Here is a 6,894-nt window from a genome sequence, read left to right on the forward strand (position 1 = left end):
GATCTAAAGGAATGCTTCAAAATTCAGATTAGATTAATTTCTACCATTTTCTTAAATTCATGGTAGTTTCAGTAATCCCATGGTAATTGAAGACACAAGTTATCTAAATGACTAATGTCATCTTTATGGCTTTCAGAAAGGACAGGAGACCGACAGGTGACTATCAAAGGACTAGCAGCAGCAGCAGCAGCAGCAGCATGATGATGATGTTAAATGTGTTGTTTTAGGAACATCCATTGCAAATACATGGAATTCAATAAACATTGAATAACATATCATGCAGTTTGTCTGTGCCCTTTCCTCCGTGTTGTCCTGGTTTGCTGTGCTGCCTCCTAGTGGCCACCATGGTTTGCTGTGCTTCCTGGGGATGCTCAAATCGCTCCGAGAAAGGAGTACGAATGTACGGCTTCCCCACTGACACAGAGCGCAGGAAAAAATGGCTGGCTCAAGTCAGCAGGAGCAATTTCACGACCAACAGCAAAAAAATATGTGAGGTTATTATATACAAACACTGCATTTGCACTTTTTCACAAAACGAAAACCACACCATTGGGAAAGCTTAATGTTTTGTTTAATACAAAAAAACAGGGAAAGGCTTGAAAAACACAGAGTTGAGACTCAGGGTGCAGGGTGAGGGTCTCAATGCAGGTATTCAGGCTCCATTGAATCCCCCTCTGGTTCTTGTGCTGAAAGAGGGAGTAACAGACAGGAGAAAGGGTTATACACACCTATATAGCACACCTATTGGATGGGAAATTGCCTTGGGGAGATAAGGTGTGGTCTTTGTTCCCAACTGAAGTTATGGAACTTTATTATTTGTGAGTTTAACAAAGTATGACAAATGGCATCAGTAACAGATGTGATATGAATTTCTATAAAGTTGTCTCACATTCTTGGTCATATTTTATATACAATATGTAATGAGTATAACATGTCCAGTAAGTATAAAGTGTTTCCTAATACCGTGTATTCAACCACTATGGAATATGTATGTGGGCAGGCAAAACTGAGTTGTTCTGTGTGTGAAGTAACCTCAAGTCACTCCGCAGGCACATTTTGATGCAGACCAGTTTGTCAAGACAAAAAAGGGCAAGACTAGGCTGAGAGCAGAGGCTCTACCCACCATCTTCGTGCATCGCCCTGTGGTCAAAAAGAGAAGGGCCCCTGCACCACGATTCACCCCGGGACCTGTATCTACAAAGCCCATAGTTCATGATCACAGCTATAGAGTGAAAGGTGACACAGGTATAATAAGTATGAACTCTTCGTAACAAAAGTCATATTTCTTATTTTTAAGTGGTATAATATTTTTAAATGTTCGAAAATCTACAGTGCCATGTCTTCTACTTACATTGGTCTCAAAGATTGAGGGAAGAAGGGATGAGGAGACTGAGAGAAAGGAAAGTGAGGGTGAAGAAAGAGAGGACATGGCTAGTGAGGAGAGACAGGGAGGGTGGACACAACCCACTCAGCCAGCAGCCAGTCAGCATACGAGGGAACCAGCAGCCAGTCAGCATACGAGGGAACCAGCAGCCAGTCAGCATACGAGGGAACCAGCAGCCAGTCAGCATGCAAGGGAACCAGCAGCCAGTCAGCATACGAGGGAACCAGCAGCCAGTCAAACAGATCTATTAAAAAAATTAAAGAGAAAATTAAAGAGCCAAGAAGGAATCACCCAAAAAAGCAAAGTCTGCACTAAGAAAAATCGGGAAGGAAATTGCAGCTCTCAAGAAAACAATGAAAATTACGGACAACAAATATAAGAACACGTTTTCAAAAGACCAACTTAAAGCATTAGGCAGACTCACCACAAAGGGGATGAAATGGAGCAATGAGACAATTAAGAAGGCTTTAAAAATTCACTTTGCGTGCAGACCAATGGGTTACAAAACTCTGCAGGAATTGCAGATTCCCCTTCCAGGAATAAGGACACTGCAAAGAAGGATGCAATGTGTTAAGTTTGAGCCTGGTGTGTAACAGCTAACATCACTGCCCCTCCACCCGTAACATCACTGCCCCTCCACCTGCCAACATCACTGCCCTCCACCTGCCAGCACCCAGCCAGAGGAGCGCAAACAACAAAAACAAGCAAGGTGTCCCGTCATGTACCTGGAAGTTTGGGTTGTCAAAATGGAGTAAGAGAGGGACTTGAAAAACCTTGGTGGCTCTTTACTCATGTTGTTACAGTTGTCTTGGTTACAGCTCTCAAGTTCTTTTTTTTGCCATTTCCACATCTTTAGAAAATATGAAATAAATGAGGTGAATCAACCTCTTCTCTGGAGAACAAACTTTGATTTCTCTGTCTTGTGAGTTTGCAGTCTTGCAGTTTTGCTCCTCCACCTGTAACATCACTGCCCCTCCACCTGCCATACAGTAGGTTACTAACAAGATTACTTATATAATACATTGATAGAATACATGTTTAGTATGCTTACTTATATAACACAGTAGTATTAAACTTACCTTGTGTTTTCACTCTCACTTAAGTCCCTCTCCCTTTGCCATCAATCCAAAATCAGCTGAGCTGCAACATTATACAGACAGGTAATAATCAACATAATCACAAGGACACAATATGGCTCTGCTAAAAACACTCACTCTTACACGCACCAAAGTTATATTTATCTAATATTTAACTCCCTCCACCCCCACATACAATCCTGTTTAGAAGCCCCTCTTCTCTAATTCAACAACGTTGGACGAAATGACATTAAGAGAACGGAATTTACAATTAAAAGGCTGTTCAACGTGTGTTGCTAACTTGATCCGGTATCCTAGCTTTATCTGTTATCTGTAAACGTTCCCTAAATCTACTAATTTAGGGATAATCCACTGACATCCTTTATACATGTTAATTTGAATCAGATGTACTGATAATATCCGCAATATAAATCTTTAAACTTCTTCTTACCTTTAAAAGTCCGTCACGAACGGTCTATTATGCTGCAACTCTACAGCTCTGCTAGCCTTGGCGCTAAATTCCGGGGAACGATTGAGAGGCTCCACGGTCCGCCATTGCTGTAAAAAAGTGGTCCATTGGAGTGAACGGAGATGACGTAACTCCATTAAAATGCGTTTTGATGTCATTTGATGCGAGAAATATGAGTTGTTATTTCAGATTATGTGTGCAGTGGATGTACATGATCTTTAGGTTGCTAGTTATTACGAATATTACTTCAGGAAATTGCGTCCATAGAACGTTTTTATTGTTACCAAGGTGGTTGCTAGGGACGCTGCTATCGATATTATTTCTGTTATGTTGTGTAACTGTTTAATGGTGTTATCTTTATTGCTAGCCCCTTCCCCGTCAATGTATAGTGTTGGTCCACAGCCCAAACATATTAGTTTAAAAAAATCCGCATCTAAAATTGTGGCATTGATACGTTATTTTCCCCTGTGCAATTCCAGTCTCACATCTCACATCACATCGTCATTAACAAATACCAGAAACAGACCGAAAACATATTTAAAAAAGAAAATAATACTTTATTCCGAGTGTGCTTGCTTTTCTCTTTGAAAGTCATCACATAACGGCATTGTAATACACGGTTTGGCTGCATTAAATATGACATATCTGCCGTAGTTCTCTATATATAGAGCCCTGATGAGAAGACTTCTAGACAAACATGAGGAACTGCCGCCAACACTGAAAACGTGACGTGGATCATAAATATATCAGCAATTAAACAACATCTTACATTTCTTTTCACACAATACGTGTCCTTGCAGTATCAAAACTAATTCAGCTGACTTTTATATTTGATCCAATTGGATAGGCTGTATTTACACCATAAATGTGCACAGCTGATATAAAGGGACACCTAGTGGTTAAAGCATGTTATTGAATTTCATTATTTTTATTATTAGATATTAATAGGATCCCTATAAAGTATATTCAGTACTCGTTATTCTCTACTAATAGTTAATTAAAGACAGTATATAATAACTATTTTGTACATCCCTTTTAAGATTTCAAGATTTTCTAAGGTTTATTGACATATCATATTCACAAACGGTGTAGTTATGCAATGAATGAAAAACTTGGGTCGCAGGTTCCTCAATAGTGCATTTCAAGACATCTATCAATATTTGTGCATACCTCCAGCAATGTTAACTATGTTGAAGCACTTATTTTAACTGATATTATACATATGTATTATACTCTTATAAGATGTATGTAGATATTTCATCTCCGGCCTTGTCAGGTATTGAACAATCAATAAATAAAGAACACATAATTATTAAATATAAAACACAGAATTTGTGTGATTATACTAAATGATTTACAAATAAAGACCAATGCATGTTGCACTGCAACTGTTACAGCCGTCCCCCGGCAACTCCCGAGCAGCAGGGAGAATGGGTGACTGTTCAGAAGGGGCATAACGCGAAACCCGCAGGTCCCCACCAACCCGTTCACGTATCTAACAGATATTCCCCACTCAGCGAGACACCCGCTGAGAAGCCAACTCTGGTTATTGGTAGCTCTATTATGAGACACGTGAATTTAGAGACCGATGCCTCCACAGTCACATGCATTCCGGGGGCCAGAGCGGGCGACGTTGAGGCGCATCTTAAACTGCTGGCTAAAAATAAACGTAAATACAGTAGGATTGTTATTCACGTCGGTGGTAATGATGTTCGTTTACGCCAATCAGAATGCACCAAACTTAATGTGGCGTCGGTGTGTAGTTATGCTAAAACAATGTCGGACACCGTAATCTTCTCTGGTCCCCTCCCCAATCTGATCAATGATGACATGTATAGCCGCATGTCATCATTTCAGCGCTGGTTGTCTTGGTGGTGCCCAGTAAACAATGTGGGCTTCGTGAATAATTGGACAGCCTTCTGGGGAAAACCTGGTCTGATTAAGAGAGACGGCATTCATCCTACTTTGGAAGGTGCAAATCTCATTTCGGCAAACATTTCGCGGCTCTGTGGACTTAATCCATGACAAACTGGAGTTGAGACCAGGAGGCAGAGTCGCAGTCTTACACGCTTCTCTGCGCTCTCTCCTAGGCAGTCATCCATAGGAATCCCGACCCCAATAAAATACCCAATATTAACGGTGTGTGTGTCTGCCCAAGGACAATTTAAGGTAAAACCTAATAGAGGTGTCATACATAATAACCTAATAAAAGTAAATGTAACAACTACTACAGTGCAACAAAACAGGAAGATTAAATGTGGTCTCTTAAACATAAGATCTCTAGCATCTAAAGCAATACTGGTAAATGATTTAATATCAGATTATAATATTGATATATGCTGTCTCACTGAAACTTGGTTGAGACATGAAGAATATGTCAGCACAAATGAGGCCACTCCACCCAGCCATATCAATACTCATATTGCCCGAGGCACGGGCCGAGGAGGTGGAGTTGCAGCAATCTTTGACTCAAGTTTACTTATCAATACTAAACAAAAATTAAATTATACCTCCTTTGAAAGCCTCATTTTCAGTCTTACGCATCCGACCTGGAAAACTTTGCAGCCAATCTTATTTGTTACAGTGTACCGTGCACCAGGTCCTTATTCAGAATTCTTATCAGAATTCTCTGAGTTTTTATCAGCTTTGGTACTTAAAACAGATAAAGTAATTATCGTAGGTGACTTTAATATTCATGTTGACGATGATAAAAATAGCCTTACTGTTGCATTTAACTCTATATTAGATTCTGTTGGTTTCTGTCAGAGTGTAAATAAACCAACCCACTGCTATAATCACACTCTTGACCTTGTTCTGATTTATGGTATTGAAATTGAGCAACTATAAGTCGAACCGCATAATCCTGCTTTATCCGACCATTTCTTAGTAACTTTTGAAGTACTGTTACTAGACTACAAAGCATTAGCCAAAAGCTCCTGCAGCAGAAACCTATCTGTTAGTGCTATAGCCAAATTTAAGGAAGAGATTCCACCAATACTTAACTCGATAGCATGTCTGCATGTAGGGGAGGAAACTTATACAAAATGTACACCACCCCAAATTGATCATGTTGTTGATAGTGCTACAGATGCGCTGCGAATAAAATTAGACTCTGTTGCTCCTTTGAAAAAGAAGAAAATAAAACAACATAGATTAGCTCCATGGCATAATGCCCAAACCCGCAAAATAAAGCAAAAGTCGAGACAACTTGAAAGGATATGGCGTTCCACTAAACTTGAAGAATCTCGTTTAATTTGGCATATTACTCTCAATGAATATAAGAAAGCACTGCGTAAAGCGAGAGCAGCATACTACTCTTCATTAATAGATGAGAATAAGAATAATGCAAGATTTCTTTTCAGCACTGTAGCCAGGCTGACAGAGAGCCACAGCTCGACTGAGCCTTCTATTCCCATAGCACTCAGTAGTAATGATTTTATGTGCTTTTTTAACGATAAAATTGTTACTCTTAGAAACAAAATCAATGACCTCTTGCCTTTGACCAGTATAGTGTTATCAACAGCTCCCGGAAACGTAAGTTCTAATAATATTACACTAGATAGTAAACTAGAATGCTTTTCAGCCATAAACCTTGAACAATTAAATTCAATGATTCTCTCTTCTAAACCATCAACGTGTATCTTAGACCCGATTCCAACTAAGCTGTTAAAAGAAGTTTTTCCATTAATTAGCACTTCTTTATTTAATATTATGAATATGTCTTTATTATCAGGCTATGTTCCAAAATCATTCAAAGTAGCAGTGATAAAACCGCTTCTTAAAAAGCACAACCTCGATCCAGAGGTTTTAGCCAACTATAGACCTATTTCTAATCTTCCGTTCCTCTCAAAGATTCTTGAGAAAGCAGTCGCAAAACAGCTGTGTGATTACTTAAGAAACTATGATTTATTTGAAGATTTTCAGTCTGGCTTTAGAACACAACATAGCACAGAGACAGCTCTGGT

General features: G+C 39.4%; 1 long non-coding RNA gene across 1 annotated transcript; it reads right to left on the reverse strand.

The window, feature by feature from the left end:
• Positions 1–554: 554 nt before the first annotated feature.
• LOC307037724 lies at positions 555–1,482 on the reverse strand. The gene is made up of 3 exons (XR_013807773.1): positions 1,352–1,482; positions 1,124–1,194; positions 555–686 (listed from the first exon to the last, which is right to left on the reverse strand). It is a non-coding gene; the product is annotated as an uncharacterized lncRNA (long non-coding RNA).
• Between the last annotated feature and the right edge of the window lie 5,412 nt (positions 1,483–6,894).

This window comes from Notothenia rossii (genome assembly GCF_949606895.1).
Source record: "Notothenia rossii genome assembly, chromosome: 4".
Classification (NCBI taxonomy): Eukaryota; Metazoa; Chordata; class Actinopteri; order Perciformes; family Nototheniidae; genus Notothenia; species Notothenia rossii.